This window comes from Neomonachus schauinslandi, chromosome 14 (genome assembly GCF_002201575.2).
Source record: "Neomonachus schauinslandi chromosome 14, ASM220157v2, whole genome shotgun sequence".
Taxonomy (NCBI): Eukaryota; Metazoa; Chordata; class Mammalia; order Carnivora; family Phocidae; genus Neomonachus; species Neomonachus schauinslandi.
The window spans coordinates 22,794,746-22,816,888 of NC_058416.1; the positions used below are offsets into that span (position 1 = coordinate 22,794,746).

Genomic DNA, 22,143 nt, shown 5'->3' on the forward strand with positions numbered 1-22,143 from the left:
ATTGGTTTCTGAAGTAGAATTCGGTGATCACTTACACACAACACCCAGGGCTCATCACAAAAAGTGCCCTCTTTAATACCGATCACCCAGCTAGCCCATCCCCCACCCACCTCCCTCTATCGACCCTGTTTGTTCTCTATCATTAGGAATCACTTATGGCTTGTTTCCCTCCCCGCTGCCCCTGCTTGTGCTCTCTCGCACGCGCTCTAATAAATAAAATAAAAATTCTAAATTTTTAGATTTACCTGAGGCTTTGATTCACCCTCCCAAACAGATCAGTTAACTAAAACTTTGGAACGGACGATGGGCTACCACAAGGATCCAAAGGACAGAGTATTAGCTGAAGCAAATGTAATAGCAGTGTTAGAGCTTACAGAAAATATTCGGGGGCAGGTAGCAGTCACCAGAAATTTACTTTTCATTCTTAGGGGGTGCAAACTGTCTTATCAGGCAACCAACATCAAAGTCTTAGAGAGGTCAGGAAGTTGAGTGTTTCAAGCCTCATTTAAGTCTGTGACAATTATAGGAAGAGAGAGATATGTACTGAAAATAGGCCAGGACACTTAGCCCCAGACACAAATGACTATGTAGTTACCTCAACCGGTTAAAAAATAATTACCATCCGGGGAAAAGACAGTCATGGAAAGACTTCGTGTACCTAGTGGATGCAGCCAATTTTTGCAGAGAGGGCAGGATGAAGAGGAAGCTTGAGAAGGGGTCTCAATTAAGCATCAGTATTCACTCTGCTAAGGGCTCCCTGCACAGACCTAGGCTCTGATTATCCTCTCTCCTGAGAGGGAATCTTGCCAGGCCCTCCCTCAGCAGCTCATCCTCTGCTATGCTGCCTCAGGCAGCTCTGAACTCAGTTACAGCCAGATGCCACAAGGGCCGCAAGATTAAGAGACAACGGAGATCTCTGATTGATACCACCGAAATGCAACCTAGGCTCAATTGCCTGACTGGTCACTTTCAATTGATTCCCCCAAATTTTTGCTGGAAAAAGATGCTCGACTACACAGCTTCCAATCCCTCTGGTTGCCAACTAAAGGAGTTCCTATGCTTGTCCCAACACACTAAGGAAATGGTGACAAGATGAGGAGTCTGATGGGCACGATAGAGACAGGTTCTGAGAATCAGAACCTTTGTGACTCCCTTTTCAACCCTAATTCTGGAGCTGATGTGGCTGCTTCTGCCACCATTGCTCATAGCTCCAGTTAGTTTATGTTTCTCTTCATATGCACATGGACTACTGTATGGAGAAATCCCCTTTCCCTCTGTTCAGTTTAGATAGGCCAGGGGATTTCAAAAGAAATCTTTTCTACGAAATGAATAAAATAAACCTAAAAGAATAAAACACCCACAAAAGCAGAGAAGGAAGTAAGTTCTATAGAACACCAGTCCCAATCATACTGCCCATCAGAATAACCAGGAGAACTTAAATACATATTCCTGAACCACCACACCCAACCTATAAATTAAATTTTCAAGGGGCAAGACCTATGAATCAGTATTTTTATTAAAATACTCAGATGTTTATTCATCAGCCAACACTATCTTTGGACCAAGCTTGGGAACCCCTGCTCTAATTTCCTGATCTTATCCAACTTAGTCTAGCCAAATCATCACTGATACAATTTTGTTTTATGGCAGCTGGAAGCATCCATACCCTCATCACAAAGAGATGCACAAAATTATAGAGAAGTTATTACAAGTCAAGGCCCTTTCTGGGTAAATAATAAAACATATCCTATCCCAAAACACATGTACTGATATTCTGATCATTACTGATGTAAAACGATAATAGAATCTTAACCCTGGGAGGATTTTACGGACCAAAATTTTATGTGGTGAAGAAATTCATCATAGAGAATTTCTGATTCTTGGGCTTCTGGCCTCAGCATGACTACTTCAGCTGTTCGTAAGCTTGCAATTTTAAAGGTTATCTTTATCCACTTATGAAGAGCTCAAACTGATAAAATAGTTTGTAATAGTGAGTCCATGTACCTCTTTTAATTTTTTTCAAATTGGCCCTGTTTCTGCCCTCTACAGTAACCCAGAACAAGCTGATCCCTCTATGATGACTTCTCAAATATTTGAAGACCACAGGTATGTTGTAATTTATCTTCTTTAATCATGCCCCCTCCCATAACCTTTTATATGAGCTACTACCAAGCCATCCCTTACTCATTCTGAGTAACTTTGGCCTGCATACCCAATTTCACATGTGTTTTGAGCTTTAGGGATCATCTGCAATATTAATTATTTTATTTATGTGTGTTAGGACAGTCTAGCCTACAGAAACTACACAACCCTAAAATCTCAGTGACTTAATACAATAATGTCTATATCTTGCTCACATTTATCCAACATGGTTAGCAAGGAGCTCTACTCTGCACAGTCATTCAGGGATCCAAGCTGGACCATGTAAAATCTCAAGCCTCCACAATCACTGTAGTAGTATACAAGAGAACTAGAGAGTCTCACACCACCTCATAAACATATTGCTCACAGTCCATTGGCTGAAAACTGTTGCATGGCCAGTTAATAGCAAGTGGTCTGAGTGATGTGGAGTAAACATGTAGGAGTAAGTGAATATATAATGTTGGTGATCCTCATTTTTTATTTGAAGTATAATAAGCATATCTTCTACATAAATTTATAAGACATTGATAAAAATTTAGAGCAGGACAAGTCATGGATAAAATAAGAGTGCACTACTCCAGAGGCTCCTTTACCTTGACTTAGCATCTTTTGGCTGAAGATGTTCTGTGTTGATAATATACAAAGAAATCAAGCCTAGGCCCAGGAGAAAATAATCCAGAACTTGCAGATTTCCCTTTCTCCACCTTATCCTCACTAAATTCAGAGTCCATACAAAGTCATATCACAAAGAGAAATTCATATGGCCTCCTGGGGGGAAGCAACCATGCATGGATGCCAAAACTAACCAAACATACATTTACTAGCCCTGTTGAGCAGAAAACACTGAGTATTTTTGAAATCGGAGGTGTGATGGCCATCTAGTCACTGCTGCCCACAGACCACTGGGATGACTCCACTCTCCAGGCAGAATTGTTAACCATTAACTATTACATGAACCATTATCATGGTCACCATCAATTCTATGAGATCCTGAACAGATCTTAGTTCATGTACTATTGCTCCTAGAAGTGACAGCTAGAAGAAACCTTAGAGATGAAATGGCTGAACTCCTTAATTCCAAACCCTAATACATGTACACATGCATATGCATACACATGCAAACAGTTCATCCATATAAGGCCTGGGGAACAGGAATTACATAGTTAGTTAATGGCACAATAGGGCAAGCATCCAAGTCTCCTCGACTTTGTCTCCATCTTCCTTGTTCTTCCCAGGTAAGGGTGGTGATCATACCATGTAATTGTAAGTCAGAATAATGTCACACTCTAACTTCAGGCATGCTGCTTCTGCTGTCTAGAAACCTTCCCCTACACCTTTCTCTGTAAGGTGAGAGTCCACTCACCCCTAAAGATTAACTGCTATCTGGCCAATATCATTTATTCATTTTATTATCCCTATATCCCTTAGCACATAAGGACTTGAAACTGTATGAAATCAAAGGGAAAAAGTTCTGCAAGAGTCTGAGTAGACAGATCTATTAGTTTTCGACCACAGCTCACAAGCTAATTCTTCAGGGCTATTTTCACTGCCAATTTGATCGGCATTGTGAACCATAGGGATTGTCTCCAATACTCTCAGGACTGGACAGCGCAACAGCAGTGGTCTCATCAATTCCTCTTCTGCCAACAAGGAGAAACACATCCTGAGTATACCCAAGATCTAATAAGTGCATCTCACTAAGGAAATTTTACTGATTACAATGGCTTTTGAAGTGCTATTACTATAAAACATTCTAGAAAGTAGACTGTAAACACTCTAAATTCTTTCTAATGTTAAGTATTTGGAGGTTACATTTATACTGCCCCTATTCTCAACCAGAAATTCCTAGAAAGTGAGTTTTTCTACAAATATCCTTTGGTCAGTTTTCATTTAAAGAACTCAACTGTAAGTATCAATAAGAACTACTACTAGACTGTGTTCAACTATTAATCATGTTCATATTATGTACTCTCTGAACCAAATCAGACATATTCCCTTATAAGGTAAAATTTATAAAAATAACTTAATCCCTCTTCATAGCACCCCATAGTACTCCCACAATTAGTAAAGTATGAGTCATAGTTTCACCAAACTGGTCTTCCAGCCATCTTATCACTTCCAAAATAAGGAGATTTAGACTTACTATATCAGCTACCCAGGTATCCCTATGCTTTTTATTGTTTTTGTTTTAATTTTTTATTTAAATTCAATATGGGGGGTACCTGGGTGGCTCAGTCAGTTAAGCGTCCAACTCTTGATTTTGATCTCAGGGTCCTGGGATCAAGCCCCACATCAGGCTCCGTGCTCAGCCAGAGCCTGCTTCTCTCACTCCCTTCCTCTCTCCATCTGCCCCTACCCCTGCTCATGCATTCTCGCTCTCTCAAATAGATAAATATCTCTTTAAAATAAATAAATTCAATTTAGTTAACATATAGTGTATTATCAGTTTCAGGGATAGAAGTTAGTGATTGATCAGTCTTATATAATACCCAGTGCTCATTACATCAGGCACCCTCCTTAATGCCCATTACCCACTTACTCCATTCCTCTACCTACCTCCCCTCCAGCAACCCTCAGATTGTTTCCTATAGTTAAGAGTCTCTTTTGGTTTGCCTCCTCTGTTTTTATTTTTCCTTCTCTTCCTGTATATTCATCTGTTTTGTTTCTTAAATTCCACATAGGAGTGAAATCATATAGTATTTGTCTTTCTCTGACTTATTTCACTTAGAATACCCTCCAGCAGTTCCATTCACATCTTTTTGATAGCTGAGTAATATTCTATTGTGTGTGTGTATACACACACACATACACACACATATACCACATCTTCTTTATTAATTCATCTGTCGATGGACATCTGGACTCTTTCCATAGTTTGGCTATTGTGGACATTGCTGCTATAAACACTTGGTTGTTTATCTGCCCCTTCAGATCACTACATTTGTATCTCTGGGGTCAATACCCAGTAGTGCAATTGCTGGGTTGTAGGGTAGCTCTATTTTTAACTTTTTGAAGATCCTCCATACTGTTTTCCAGAGTGGCTGCACCAGTTTGCATTCCCACCAACAATGTAGCAGGGTTCCCCTTCCTCCGCATTCTATCCAACACTTCTTATTTCCTGTCTTGTTAATTTTAGCCATTCTGACCAGTATGAAGTGGTATCTCATTGTGGGTTGGCTTTGTACTTCCCTGACAATAAGTGATGTTGAGCATCTTTTCATGTATCTGTTAGCCATTTGTATGTCTTCTTTGGAGAAATATCTGTTCATGTCTTTATGTTATTTTTTAAAAGGCAGAAATGTATACTCAAGACTATTTTAAGAGGAAGAGTCTGTGTGTGTCCACTCTTTTTGCCATCTGAGTTTATAGTATTTATGACATGTATAAATACCAATGGTTTTAATTTGTATTTACCTATCTTATTGTTTTCTATTGTATACATTTAAGACACAAGAGAGATCAAAATTACTAAGCAAAGAATTTCTAAGCATAAAAAATTTATATCAGAATTTTAAGGGATAATTAATGTATGATATTCTAATTAGTTTTATTAATTTTCTGGCATCTAGGTTATAGAAAATTACTAAGACTTCTGCAATCAGATATTTTTAAACAAATTTACAGCGGTAGAAACATTTAGGGAGTGGGGCATGACATTCAGAGACACACCTTTCCAAATACAGTTTACCTTACTTCCACTAACTAGTTTATGACTCAAAACAGAGAAATCAAGGAAATGGATGATGGCAATAAAAATTAAACTGTTATACAGAGTCTCTATACTTTCTAGAAGTTTCAAAAGCCAGGAACTGTAAACTGGTCTCCATGCTCTTTTCTTGATGGGCTTAAAATCTACTAGGCAAGGGAAGATACATTCAAAAATTTGTGTAAATGGAGAAGTACACAGAAAGGAAATGAGGGCATCAAGCACATAGGCATTTTAGGGAGCAGTTAGCACTTCAATGTGGGTGGGCCACAGGGTGAAGAGGAGAACAGGGGAAGAGATGAAGGTGGAGACTCTGAAAAGATTCATCAGCTGTCATATGAAAGCAACTGGACTTCATCTTAAAAATAAGAAACCCACTGAAGAGTTTTAAGGGGTAGAGGAGATAATATGATGAATTAATATTGTTGATTTTAGTTTCTAAAAGCTAAATCTTGTGTATGGTATTTTAAATTGCTAAACCACATGTACAATATACCAATGTTATAAACAAACCTATAGGTGTTTGTATGTGGTTTACATGCATAGAAAAAAGGAACATGTTCAAAACAGCCTCAGTAGTTACCACCATGGAACGATTTTGGGGTGATGAGGGGACTTTTAACTTTATAAATATATTATTTGAATTTTCCCAACAAGCATCTACTTACTTTTTAAATTAAAAAGAAAGCTCAATCTGGCAGCAGTGTTGATGTGCAAGACCAGAACTGAAGAAACCAATTAAGAAGCTGCTGCAATTTAATTGTCCAAATGATAGACAATGAGAGTCTAAACAGAATCAGTAGCATCAGAGAGAGGAGGAGGTGGATTTTAACTATATTAAGAATGTAGACTAAGGAATGTGGTGATGTTGGCTCTGGAATGAATAAGAGGAGGTTAAAATATATATCTGTCTACTCAGACTCTTGCAGAACTTGTTCCCTTTGATGGAAGAAATAACCTGGGCTACCTCTCCTCCCCGTCTCCTACCTCCATTCTCCTGACTCCTACTGGCTAAGCCCAATCAGCAGGAAGGCAGAGGTCAAGGGAGTTCTGGATGATGCAAGTTCACAGAAACCAGCCTCCAGAGACACAGAGGTAAGAAGAGGAATATTGAGAACGAATCTGCAAAAGAACAGTCATCACCACATGGATTCCTGTTCAAGGATCTCCTCTGCGGAGTCTACAATGACCTGGAGGAGGAAGAACAAAACAACACACATGAAATGATTATGAAGAAGCTGTCCTGGACTTGGGATCATTGAGACATGGGTTCCAACCCCTACTCTGCCACTTACTGGCTCTGTGACTGGACAATTGATAATATTTCTCTAAGCCTTCAACTGTAAAATGAAGATAAAAATACTGAGTGTAGAGGATTACCATGACAATTAGACATTTTATGTAAATGTTTAACCCAATGCTTGTTGCAACCTAAGCTTCGTGAATGTTAAGAGGAAAAGGGGATGACGACGATGACTATGAATGGCAATGGTTGTTCATTCAGATCCTAAAAAGGATTAGTATGAGCTAGAATAGACTGGGGTTTTCAGGTACAGCTTGAATGATAGGCAAGATACAAGGAAGTGCGTGGGGAATACAAGCATTTTTTACTGAGGACATAGAGTTCTGAACAGCCTAGTGTGTGGATGACTATAAGAGAATTGATAGATTTGGGGGCTTACTTACTCTCATGCCATCTCTGAGAGCCAGCAGCCCAGGAAAGAGACACATCCTATAAGTCTGTCACCACCATCTCCTCCTGTAGGCTGACCTTATGGCCATCGGCTCTCACTTCCCTGCTAAGAAATTATTTTTGAACGCTTGAGTATGCTTTTCCCTTGAAGAGCTGAATACAATTCTGCAACTGTATTGCAGAATTCCTAATGTTAAAAGAACAAATCTCGGGAATACACATTGTCCTGACTCAAATCAGAGCAGAGAATGTAGCTCGAAGAAACTGAACCAAGACCTAATTTTCACAAAGTTTTCCTTGACAAAAAAAACCACAAAAAACGGCTTCTAGTACTCTCCAAATGCCTTTGATTTCCAACAGCAAAATTCTAATGTACTCCTTATATTCTCATTCTCTTAATATCTGCCTCATTTTATGTCCTAGTTGTTACAAGTATGCTGGTGTTAACACCCCTAACACACTGTGAGGTCATTAAAAGGTCATTTCCCTCTTATCTATTGCAACTGTGGTTCCCAAGTACAAACTTGTACCAGAATCACCTGGGATACTTGTTAAAATACAGACTCAAAGACAAGGTGCTTTAATTCTGCCAGTCTAGGATGAGACCCAGAGACCTTTTTTTTTTTTTTTTAAGTTTTCTGAAGAATTCATATATGCTTTCATTTTGAGGAACATCCAATACTCAGCTATTAGGACATTATCTTCAATACCTATGCCCAGTGACTAGTAAAGAAAATAGGAAAAGGAAGTGGCTCAATTAGAAGAATGTTCTTTTATCCCATGCTAAGACATTTTATTCTGAAGACAGAAATGTGGAAAATGTTTAGAAAGGAAAGGGACATAGTAAAGTACATGTTTTACATAAACCATTCTAAAGAAAATTCCTGAGGCTGAGCAGTAATTTTGGCAGTGAGTCGGTTTGAATTGGGGGCAGCTGAAGTGGCAAGAAGGGAAAAGATGTGAACATTTCAGTAAAAATAAACAGGAATTGGGATGCCTGGGTGGCTCAGTTGGTTAAGCGTCTGCCTTTGGCTCAAGTCATGATCCTGGGGTCCTGGGATCAGGTCCCGCCATCGGGCTCCCTGCTCAGCGGGGAGCCTGCTTCTCCCTCTGCCTGCCGGTCCGCCCCGCTTGTGCTCTCTCTGACAAAAATCTTTAAAACAAAACAAAACAAAACAGGGATTAATGATCAAGTAGATGTGGGGAGGAAAGGCAGACGGAAGTGACAACCACTGTGTTTCTGACTTGAGCATATGGGTAGAAAGAGATCAGAGTGGAATTACAGAAAGTGTAACAGACTTAGAGTTGGGGAAATTGTAGGAAGGTTGTTAGCCAAATGATCAAGTTGACTTTCAGGATCCAATATCATGCCCACATGATTCTATATCATGATACACTAACCTCAGAACAGCCATCCAGGTCCCAGATTTAAATGCGAGAATCATTGGTATACAGGTGTTAGATGAAGCCATGTATGTATCACAGTACTCCAGGGAGTGTATGTTGATTGAAAGAAGGTGTACTAAGGAAGGAACACATCTGTGAAATAGGTTGAAGATAAAGGGCAACCAAAAGGAGATTAGGAAAAGTAATCAGATAATTTAAAGAAAAACCAATGCAAAGAAAAAGCTGTAAAATCATAGGTAATGAGCTACCCATCACAGGAGTTATTCATGCAGAAGACACATGTCATAATTGGATAGGGTTGCATTAGGCACAGGGCTGAGTCCAGTGCAGGGGGAATAATATCAATACAGAGATATCAGAGAGGAAAAAAAAAAATCAAACGGATCTATTTTTCACCATTTACTATTTAAATGATCTTGGAGGAATTAAATGATCTCTTGAAGCCTCTTTTTTTAATTTTATGCTCTAAGTATCCATTTCATAGAACTATTGTAAAGATGAAAATAATATTAAAGGGATTCTTCAAATGTCCACTCCCTTTCCTACTTTAAATCCATATATAAAAATTCAAGCAAGTCTGACAAAATGTCTTTCATTAGGTGTATGTCCAAGCCTGCTCATTTTACAAGGCCCTAATGACCACACGACTTTCAATTCTGTTGTCATTTCCTCTCTATATAAATAATGGGTATATTTTTGGATGTTGCAGAACAGGTTATTGTGATGGGAGAGGATCGGACAGTATTTCCAAATCTAACATTAATACTGCATTCTAGAAGATAGGAAGGAACTGAAATTAAGCTTCTCCCCAGCAGTTTGTGAAAGCCATTCTTTTTATCCTCTTGAAATTTGGGACCATTGCCCATCTTTTTTCTGGCATCTACCCTATTCTCTTGATTTCTGAAAGATTATCAGCAGGTTATATATAAACCATAATTTTTACAGCAGAAAATATCTTTTCCTCCTAGGTAAAACAACAAGCTTTAATTTTCTTTTACCTAAATGCCAACAAAGAAAGAAGCCATTTAATTATTTGTCTTTTAAAACATGTTTTTCATTGCATTTACAAAGCTTTACAAGGAATACATCTAGTGCTTAATTGCTTGTAGCTAGGGAATACAATTATTCTTCTGGAGTCTACCAAATATTTATTGTGATTGCCTCTGCCTAGGTTTCAGGCTCATACCACAAAGATTGAAACTAATTGAGCCCAAACCCCAAAGCTATTAAATGATGGCAGATTTGTGTTGAAAAACAGGGGTAATGTCAAGCCTTTGACACGGGGCAGGGGGGGGAGGGGGAGTGGTGTTAATGTATTTTGTTGTGCTGCTAGAAAAAATTGATTGACAGAATTCATTCTTTGCCACATAATTATGTACTTCTTTGTTGACCCATCTGGTCCCCTTAACAGTGTGCTAATACCATCATAAAACAATCAGATTAAATTGGTCTTCTGGTGATCAATGGTTAATATGGTTTCATACAAATTATTCTTAGACTGTGAAGCCTTTCCTATTAAAATTATAAACAGAGTACCACATATCGACAGGGCTTTTCCCAATATTTGGGTGTGTGGACTAGAAATCATAAAGTCTTTCAGCATCTTTTGACAGCATTTCTTACAGAGTACTATTTAAGCTCAAAGGCTCCTGGTTACCCCCTGCTTATACCTAACATTCCTTACAGATATACAATTATCCATCCTCAGCTATCTTTTACTCGCAACTCATCTCTACTTAAAACCACAGCAGCTCATATTATTAGAATAAAAATCTTACTAAGAGTAAATAAATTAAGGAACGCTAACAGAAGTACATAGCAATAGTTGTTAAAAAGAAGGGAAAGGTATAACAAAATAAAAACAAAAACAAAACAACAACAACAAAAACCCCAGCAATTTCAGAGTTCCAGAAGTCAGAAAAAGGGCCCTGAGTTGCAAAAGAGGCAACACTTACTCATAGGAACTTCAGCTATTCTATCTCCTAGATAGCTCCTGATTTCCATCCTCAATACCCTAAGTCAGAATCTCATCTTCCACCTTACCCTGAGCCAGTCCATACTGACTCCTCCTAAAGCACAGAATTGATCTTGTCACTCTCCTACCTCAGCTTCTTTGAGGACTTCCCATTACTTACAACAAAGTTCCAATTTCCAAGAAAGCTATTCAAGCTTTCCATATTCTTCTCCCTATGTGTGACTTATCTATTAGTGTAGCCCTCATACACTCAAAACTCTAGCGACCCGAACACACTCCTGGTCCTAGAGCATGACAGGCTGTTTCATGTCTCTGCCTCCTCACCATGAAATTTTTTGTCTCTAATTCTCTTCCCCACAGTTTGTTGCTGTTAAATCTATTCAATAACCATACCAAGTGGAGTTAATCATATGCATACTCTATGACCCAATCATTTCATTCTCAGATACATACTCAAGAAATATGTATATATCTGCACATCAAAAAGCATGTACAAGAAATACTCTTAGCATCATTATTTGTAAGAACCAAATGCAAGTGGAAACAAGCTTACATTAACATTCAGGTACGTAAGTGCAGTAAATACATCAAATGGAATACCACAGAACAATGAAAATTAATGAAAAGCTACAATATGCAACACTTAGAAACAAAATGTTAGAACAAAAGAGCCCAACATGGAAGAATACATACTGTGTAATTATACTTTTATATAAAGTTCAGGTATGGATAAAACTAGTCTGTGATGTTAAATGTCAGGATAATTGTTACTCTCAAGGAGGAAGGAGCGACAGTAACTGGAAGGACGCATGATGACTTTAAGATTCTCAAAATGTTTTACTTTTACTTCAAAATAACTCATCTACCTGTACACTTAAGGTTTGTGCATGTTTCTGTATGTGTGTTATACAGAGTGAAGTTTTTTTTTCAATTCCTATTTTTCAAAGTCAAGATCAATTACTATCTTTTCCTTAAAGTCTCAGCTGATCACTCTCATTCAGAATTAGTTTTTCTCTGAGTTCCCTACGGACCTAATTTTTCTCTCTCAAGGCATTTAATTAACATACCTTTAATTTCAGGCATGATGATTACATATGACATGGGTTAGGTAATTGAAAAGAAAGACCCCCTTTTTTTTTTTAAAGATTTTATTTATTTATTTAAGAGAGAGAATGAGAGAGAGAGAGAGAGCATGAGAGGGGGGAGGGTCAGAGGGAGAAGCAGACTCCCTGCTGAGCAGGGAGCCCGATGCGGGACTCGATCCCGGGACTCCAGGATCATGACCTGAGCCGAAGGCAGTCGCTTAACCAACTGAGCCACCCAGGCGCCCAAGAAAGACCCTTTTTTAAAAAAGCAAAGAAATAGAGAAAATTGGGAAGATGTGATGACTAAATCTGGGTTTTGGTGGACCCCTCAACCTAACAATAGTCAACAATTATCCTGACCAGGTCCTTCTGCTGAAGTCAAAAATTCCTCCTCCTCACATGTGTCCTTTACCCAGCTATGCAATGGTGTTTTTTTTTTTTTCTTGGTGAAACAGGATACAATATGTTGTATGTTTCCAAATATCAGAAAGCAAGGAACAAAGCAGCACCTGGCAAATGAAGCATGTCACCCTGACCCAATGTTGTGCTTCACATATTTACAGGGACATGGTTCATGAAAACCAGCTAAGCCATCTCCCAGAGCTCAGCAGTGACATTCAGTACCCTCAGTTCAAGTTTTCCAGGGGCATGAATTGAAGCTGTCAGCTTCATCTATGCTTAGCAAACTTAGACTGCAGAAACTCTTTCTATTGCTCATACCCTCACAATCAGCCATACTTTTGCAGGAAAATCCATTTCAGTGCCTTTTGTAATCCCAAGTGGCTAAGATGTCAGCTTCCCAGGGGCATTTGTAAGTTGCCTTGAAGCCAGTTAGTCCTGACCCTCTTTCTCAGACAAAACAATCCTCCTGAGACTGAGTTTTTCTATAAAGTCACAGAGCTGTCCTAGATGGCTGCATCACTTAACTCTCTGTGCTCAGGCTTGTCTTCCCCTCTATCTGTATCACCCGCCCAACACACATGTATTATGAGCTTACTAAGGACAAACTGTGTCATTCCCCACAGCACTTTGCCCATTGTAAATAGTTGTTTCTTGACCAACTGGATGAAATATGGAAGAGTGTGGAAATCATTTTCATTCCCCTGGCTCAGTTTTTCAAAGTATATGGAATGGACCATTATTCATCTGAGCCAGAAAGATGCTCTCAGCTTTTAAATGCCCAACTGCAATTTTTTTTTTCTTTACTCAATTCCTACTTTAAATGAAGGAAGGAAGAAAAGGAAGGAAGGGGACTTTCAAAGTTGCATTTAGACATGCTCCCCAAAGCCTGGAAGCATGTGTTGAGCAGTAGAAATATGACCTTCACAGTATTTAATCAACACAGGAGAAATGTTCAGACTTTCAACAATACTGTCTGGTCTGCCCCTTGCTCCCTACTTATGAGGCACAAAGTCCTCACTGACAATTACTGCCTACTTCTTTTTAACAAATGTAAAAGCTATTTTGATGTTTCTTCTTCTTTTGACTATTTTCCCTCAGGAACACCATAGTTTGGATTCCTACTGTTTAGGCTAGTTGTTTTGTTGCATATGTTTTTTGTTTTGTTAATTTCAATCTACTCTTTTGATAGAGCTCCTAGTTGAAATAGGTAAGTTTCTAAGCCACTAAATCTTATTCATTTATTCAATGGAGGTTTGGCTATCCCAATCCTTCTTTACTGTTGCTGAGGCAGGTGTGTATGCCTGTTATTTCTAAACAGACATGGATCTGGTCTTCCCTTAGGCAGGAAAAACACCGGGATTTTGTGCTTAGGCTAGCGCTCTAACCAACTTACCAAACCCCAATTTTCAAAGGCTCAATGCTACAAATGTTTATATTTCATGTATATGCCATCCCCCAGGGCCTGGGAGACCACTCCATCCCATCAGTGGAAGGGGAAAGAGAACAGAGAAGGCATGATGACTTCATTCAAAACTAAAGCAGGCCCAGAAATTATAGGCATCTTCCTGTCCACATCCCCTTAGCAATGGTCTGGGAAATGTAGTCCCAAGAGGAGTCCCTGCCTCCTCACAAAAACTCCAAGTTATGAGAGGGTGAGCAAGAAATTTTGGTGGACAGTTAGCCAACTCCACCATGGTGCCGACAAGGTTCTCCCTTGACTCTTTACGGGATTCATAACATCCTCCTCTCCCAACTTTATTCATCATCTAACAAAACACTTTTTGCAAATTATTATATGTTAAGCACAGTACCAGGCCTTGGGAATATAAAGATGTGGTCCTTGTCCTCAAGGATCCCAGTTTTGGTCCTAAATCTAGAAATTGAATTGGCAAAGCAATATATCTGAACATCCATGGAAGACATTAATTATTAAATGAATATCTAATTACAAGTGATTAAACTTTTTAAGAGGAGAAATGCTGGGTAGTATGGAAGGAAAACGGAAGGATCTTAGTTTGGAGGGGAGATTGATGAAGCAATTCTTCAAAGAAGGACCAATCTTTTACTTGACTGGTCTTCAACATTTTGTTCACATTTCTCAAAAATAATTTTGAATTACTAGGCACCCACTCCCATTTTTAAGTTGACGCCTGAAGTTTTCCATTGTAAGTTGGCATGAAAAAGCTTTGATAGAAATACTTCTCTTTTTTGCCACAAATCCACATTTATTCAACTTCTACCTTAGAATTTTAGGTGTCTTATGCTTGAAAGCTTTTTAAATTTCTCATTCTATAATACATCTCTGCAAAAATATTTACCTAAAGTCAAATTCAATTTTTGAAGTATTTTAAGACTTTAGTTGTTAATGGCGGTTTGTTTTCTGGATCGCGATACTATTAGCATATAATCGATAAAGGTGGAGAAGAGAACAGCAGGTGCCAAGGGTCAGACTGTGGGGAATGTTCCACTTCAAAAGGGAAGCAAGGAGAGAATTTGGGGGGATTTGATTTGGGGGCATTTACACAATCCTTTGTATTTATCAAAATTCATAGAACTCAGTAACAAAAAATCATTTTTAAAAATAAGTGTATACAAATTTAAAAAGAGAAGCAACATTGATGTTTGACATTTTTTTCTTTGTAGCTACTCTTTTTTTCCCTTCTGAAACTCCAAAGCTTTCATTTTAGCCAGGTGTAAATTTTTCTCTAAAGAGATCTTTCCCTCGACATTACCTGTATTTTACTCAACTCACTGCTACCATCTTATTTAGATTCTGCAAATTTTGAAAGGCATTATACTTTTGATCCTGCCCAGGTGAGAAGTTCACTTTCCTCCTACTTGATAGGCTAGCATTTGAAAAGAGACTAAATAGTATGAGTGGCAAAGTATCATGCCATAAAGAGAAAAAAAATATCCAAATATGCATAGACATTATCTTTATTGAGTACTTTTCAGCAAGTTACTCTTTTAAATCCTAGGCATTAGGATTAAGACTCCAAATATTTTCTCCCAAGGCACTGATATGTCTATTTGACCTCTATTGCACTTTTTTTTTCCTTTTTCCTTTATATACTTCAGGTCTCAGAAGTTTTATAAACATATAAGGACTCTGACTTGTGCAGAGATGTGAACAAATACTGCAGTAAGATAACCTAATATTGTACAACAGCCTGATGGGTCAAATGTCTCACCAGCAGAGAGCTGATGCCAGCATCCACATCAGTCAGCTGTCACCCCATAACCAAAATACTATCCAGAAGATGGCAGCGTAGGAGTATCCTGAACTTATCTCCTCCCACAGACACACCAAATCTATAGCTACATATGAATCATTTTCCTTTGAAAAAGATCTGAAAACTACATCAACTGCTTCTCCACAACAAAAAACAAAAAGACCACATTGAGACGAGTAGGAGAGACAGAGATGGTCTCACCAAAAATCCCAACCCAGTGGGGCAACACACAAGAGGGAGGGATCTCTGGTATTTCTCCTGGAAGAGCAAGGTGTTTGTACCCCATATCAAGCACCCCAACCCCTGGGATCTGGACGACAAAGATGAGCCCCTAAAACACCTAGCTTAGAAAACCAACAGGGCTGATATCCAGAGGTCCCAAAGTGCTCAAGGAAACTGAAATTCCCTTTCTGAAGGGCTTGCATACAGTATCACCCCAGAGGAAAACAGCAGTTTGAAAAGCACCTAGGCTATATGTAAAAGAAATGCATATGCTAATCTAGAAGCATCTACTGGAAGAATGGGTTATGGCTGAAATTATCCCCAGAGAGGGAAGCACTGGTGGGTGCCAATTTTGCTGCTAACATAGATAAGCTAGCTTAGACATGGCACTTCCTGCCACCTTGCTAAAACAGGATGGGGCAGGCATTCACACCACTATCCTGCTGCCTTGCTAAAGTCAGAGAACATGTATGGTTCCAGTACTCTCCTGCTTCCTGGCTGGGGCAGGCAAGTATGAACCATCACAGCATTCTCTTGCTCCCTGAAGTCAACAAATATGAGAAGTTGTAACATCCCCTACTCCCTGGCCAGGGCTGGTGAGTGGAAGCAAACATGGCATTCGTCTACCCCCAACCTAAAGCTAGTGCATGCACAGAGGTAAGGTACTCTTTCACTGCATTCCTGAAGCTCACAGAAGGACATCAAGACATTTTCCCACTTCCTTTCTGAAGCCAGTGAGTGAGCCTTGCCCCTCTACCTCCACCTTGCAAAAGGCAAGCACAATTCACACAGGGGATATTCTTGATTGTCTGGCTCTGGTGGCCAAGGGGATGGGCATTCCTGAGCTGCACCAGAAAGTAACAATGGGAAAGACTGTTCTTGGCAGGCCATCATACCCAGGGCACTACACAGACAGTAGACTGAAACACAACCCCAGTCTTCCTATGAAAAGGCCTATTTACTTAGCCTGGAACTTCAGCCTGAGAGACAGGCTTCAGGTTTCCTACACGTCTAGAAGCTAAGGAAGTGCTCCCAGGGAAGATAATCAGGGAGAAACAATCTTTGCATATCCTTTTGGCCTTGCTACAATTTGATGAGAGATGAGACTTCACAGAAAGGAGTTTCTATGCTTATTTCTACACTTCCCCAATTTTTTTTTTTTTTTTACAACTGTTGCCCAGGATACATCTCCAGATATCCTGATCTAGAGGCCAGCAGTGTTTACAACTGTGGCCCCATAGGATGGTATATTTATTTGCATACTTTAAAAGCTGCTGCTTGAGAGTTTGGCTTCCAATCAGCCTGAAACTAGAGGCTAAGATTCCTCCCCTTGGAATGATCACTTCATATAGGTCTCAGCACACCCTCAACAATTAAGATATATCAAAAATAAAGCAAGAAGTTTAGACAATCACGAAGGTTTTGAGAGACAACCAAGAGCTAGAGCAGGGTAAATGAGAAGCTTCATCATCCACATGAGGCCACTCCTTCAACACAGGGGTAGCTGCCTCACCTTATACACAGAAACAAAAAGAGAGAGAGTCAAGTAAAATGAGAAGAGAGAAATATGTTCCAAATGAAAGAACAAAACCTCAGACAGACCTTAATGATACAAAGATAAGTAATTTGCCTGATAAAGAATTCCAAAGCAATGGTCATAAAGATGTTCACTGATCTTGGGAGAAGAAAGAACACATTGAGAACTTCAACAAAGAGAGAAAATGCAAGAAAGTACTAAAGAGACATTACAGAACTGAAAAATACAATAACTGAACTGAAAATACACTAGAAGGGTTCAAAAGAAGACTGGATGAAGCAGAAAAATCAGTGAGTTGGAAGACAAAGCAAGAGAACTCACACAGAGCAGCAGAAAGGAAAAACCATTTTTTTAAGAACAAAGGTAACTTAAGGGATCTACGGGCCATCAAGCAGAATATTTGCATTATAAATCCCAGAAGGAGAAAAGAAAGGAGCAGAAAATTTGTTTAAAGAAATAATGGCTGAAAACTTCCCTAACCTAGGAAGGAAACAGATATCCAGATTCAGGAAGCCCAGAGAGTTCCAAAATTGATGAACCCAAAGAGAACCACACCAACACACATTATAATTAAAATGTCCAAAGTTAAAGACAATTGTAAAAGCAGGAGAAAAAGAAATTATTATATACAAGGGAAACCCCATAAGACTATCAATAGATTACTCAGCAGAAACTTTGCAGTCTAGAAGAGAGTGGCAGGACATATTCAAAGTGCTGAAATGAAAAAACTTGCAACCAAAAATATTCTACCTAGCAAGGTTATCATTCAGAATTGAAGGAGAGATAAAGAGTTTTCCAGATAAGCAAAAGCTAAAGTTTATCACTACTAAACTGGCTTTACAACAAATGTTATGGAACTTCTTTAAGCTGAAAAGAAATGGAACTAATTAATAACAAGAAACCATACAAAAGTAAAACAGTGGAAAAGATAAACATAGTAAAGGCAATGGATTAGTCATTTATAAAGCTACTATTAAGATTAACTAAAACTACAATAATTAGTTAAGGGATACATAAAATGAAAAGATGTAAAATGTGACATTGAAAACATAAAACATGGGGGAAGAGAGTAAAAATGTAGTTTTGGAATGTGTTCAAATTTAAATTTCTATCAACTTAAAATACACGGTTATAATATACATAGGATAATATATGAACTTCACACAGTAACCACAAAGCAAAAAATTAAATACACAAGAGAAAATGAGAAAAGAATCAAGTCACATAACACTAAAAAAAGTCATCAAACTACAAGGGAGGAGAGAAAGAAAAAGAAAGGAACAGAGGAGGTATAAAAACAGCCAGAACGCAATTAACAAAATGTGAATAAGTACGTATCTGTCAATAATTACTTTAAATGTAAATAGATTATATTCTCCAATCAAAACAATAAAATGGCTGAATGGATAAAAAGACACATATATATAATACCTACAAGAGACTTAATTTAGAAGGACATATTCAGACTAAAAGCAAAGGGATGGAAAAAAGATATTCCTTGAAAATGGAAACACAAAGAAAGCTAGTGTGGCTATACACATATTGGACAACATAGACTTTAAAACAAAGACTCAAAAAAAAAAAAGACAAAGAGGGGCACTACATAATGATAAAAGGGTCAATCTAGCAAGAAGCTATAATGTTTACAAATATACACTCTTCCCACATAGGAGCACCAAAACGTATAAACAAATATTAACAGACCTAAGAGAGAAACTGACAGCAATACAGTAATAGCAGGGGAATTTAACACCCCACTTGCATTCAATGGATAGATCGTCCAGACAGAAAATCAATAAGGAAACACCTTAAAGAAACAAACAAAAAAAAAGAATGAAGCCCAAAGAGTAATAAAGATCAGAGTGAAAATAGAGACTAAAAAAACAACAGAAAAGATCATTGAAGTTAAGAGGCTGGTTCTTTGAATGAACAAACGAAACTGTCAAACCTTTAGCTAGACTCACCAAAGGAAAAAAGGTCTCAAAAGAAAAAAATGAAAGAGGAGTCACAACTATGACAGAAATCCAAAAAATAAGAGACTACTATGAACAATGATATGCCAACAAGTTGGACAACTTAGAAGAAATGAATAAATTCCTAGAAACTTACAATCTTCCAAGACTGAATCATAAAGAAATAGAAAAGCTGAAGAAACCAATTATTAGTAAGGAGATTGAATTAGTAATCAACAATCTCCGAACAGAAGTCTAGGACCAGACAGCTTCTCTGGTGAATTCTACCATACATTCAAAGAGGATTTAAAACCTATCCTTCTCAAACTTCTCCAAAAAATTGAAAAGTAGGGAATGCTTCTAAATTTATTTTATGAGGCAAGCATTACCCTGACACCAAAACCGGACAAGGATGTATCTAATAACACAGATGCAAAAATCCTCAACAAAATACTAACAAACTAATTTCAGCAATATATTACAAGGATCATACATCATGATCAAGGGGATTCATTCCAGGGATGCAAGAATGGTTCAAGAGCTGTATATCAAGCAGCATGATACCCACAGTAACAAAATGAAAGATGAAAATCACATCACCATTTCAGTAGATGCAAAAAAAAAAAAAAAAGGTATGACAAAAGTCAACATCCTTTTATGATGGACACTCTCTTAGAGGAGACGTACCACAACATAACAAAGGCCATATGTGACAAACCCCCAGCTAATATCAACCTCAATGGTAAAAAACTGAAAGCCTTTCCTCTAAGATCAGGAACAAAAACAAGGACGCCCACTCTCACCCTTTTAATTCAACATAGTATTGGAAATCCTAGCCATAGGAATTAGACAAGAAATAGAAGGCACACAAATTGGAAAGGAAGAAGTAAAACTGTTAGCTATTTGTAGGTGATAGGACAGAATACATAGAAAACCCTAAACACTCCACCAAAAAAAAAAAAAAAAACCTGTTAGGACTAATAAATGAAATCAGCAAAGTTGTAGGATACAAAATTAATACACTACAGGTGGGGAAGGATTGCTGGCAAGATCCCCAGGGAAGGCTCACACACCGGCCCCCACCCAGTCAGCCCAGCTCATCCGGGATAAGGATGATACTCATCTTCAACAACCACGGAAAGCTGTGGCTCGGCAAGCTCGACCAGCCCTACTGGGAAGATATATAACAGCAAAACATCGGTGAGATGTTCCATTTGCTATCTAAGGGATGAAAACATTGGTAATTTCCTACAAGGAGTATTGTTAATTGGACAATCTGACAACAAACTGGTTTACAAACATTATACAACATTATATTTTGGCTTGTGTGTGGATTCTTCAGAAAATGAACTTGGCATTTTGGATCTAGTTCAAGTATTTGTGGAAACATTAGACCAGTGTTTTGAATATGTCTCTGAACTGGACTTAATTTTCCATGTAGACAAGGTTCACTATATTCTTTTTCTTTAAAGATTTATTTGAGAGAGAGAATGTGAGCAGGGGGAGGGGCAGGGGGAGAGAGAGAATCCTCAGCAGACTCCCCATTGAGTACAGAGCCCCACAAGGGGCTCGATTCCAGGCCCCTGAGATCATGATGGAGCTGAAACCAAGAGTCTGACGCTTAACCAACTGAGCCACCCAGGCACCCCAAGGTTCACAATACTCTTCCAGAAATGGTGATGGAGACCAACTTGGATGCGATTGTTACACAAACTGATGCACAAAATAAACTGGAGAAATCCGAGGCTGGCTTAGAGGGAGCTCCGGCCCATGCTCTATCACCTGTAGAGAATATGAATCTTCCTGAGATCCCAAGAAATATTAACATTGGTGACATCAGTATAAAAGTGCCAAAGCTGCCCTCTTTTAAATAAAAAATTAAAAAGGCCACTCCCAGGTAAAATCCCAAGGGAAATGTCATATAAGTTTACCATGTAGTTGTTTACCAAAAATAGAGGCAGAGAGTCTTAACTTTTGCTCTTCAAGTCAGGGTACTACACAGACGTTGTGTAAAATCAATACGGGAGTTCAATGTTGCTTTTCTTGCTCAGTGATTTTGAAGAAATTGAGTAGTTCCAGTGTGATACTTTTTTTCTAAACTGCATTCCTATGCCCACCTAAGCCATGCCTCTTTGGCTACTACAGTATTTCAAAAGTGTTTGAGATATTTCCCTAAATTATGTATAATCCAAAATGTTGGTGTTTTGTATGGATCGTAAGTACAGCATTCCACAATTCTTTCTGCTGTGTGTCACAATTGTTATTTAAAGAACCAAGAATGTATTGCATGAAAACATTATGACTTTTTCTCTTAGTTTAAGTAAACTCCAAGGTAACTGGACTTCTAAAGCACCTTTTTGTTTGCCTGATATCTACTTTAGCAATAATTTTTATGACCCTCTGAATCAACAAAGGAAAGTATATTTTATTACTGTTAAAAAATTAATACACAGGGCGCCTGGGTGACTCACTCAGTTGAACATCTGACTCTTGATCTCAGCTCAAGTCTTAATCTCAGGGTCATAAGTGCAAGCTCCGCATTGGGTTCTACACTGGGCATGGAACTTACCTAATAATAATGATAATAATAAAAATCTGTTGCATTTTCATATACTAATAAACTATCAGAAAGAGAAATAGAGAAAACAATCCCATTTACAATTGCATCAAAAGAATAAAATACCTAGGAATAAATTTAACCCAAGAAAGATCTGTATATTGAAAACTTTAAGATACTGATAAAAGAAATTGAAGATACAAATAGATACTTTAACAATATTATTTAATCC

General features: G+C 38.3%; 1 pseudogene; it reads left to right on the plus strand.

Moving 5' to 3' along the window:
* The first annotated feature begins 303 nt into the window (after positions 1-303).
* LOC110576978 lies at positions 304-21,228 on the plus strand (annotated as a pseudogene).
* Positions 21,229-22,143: the final 915 nt, after the last annotated feature.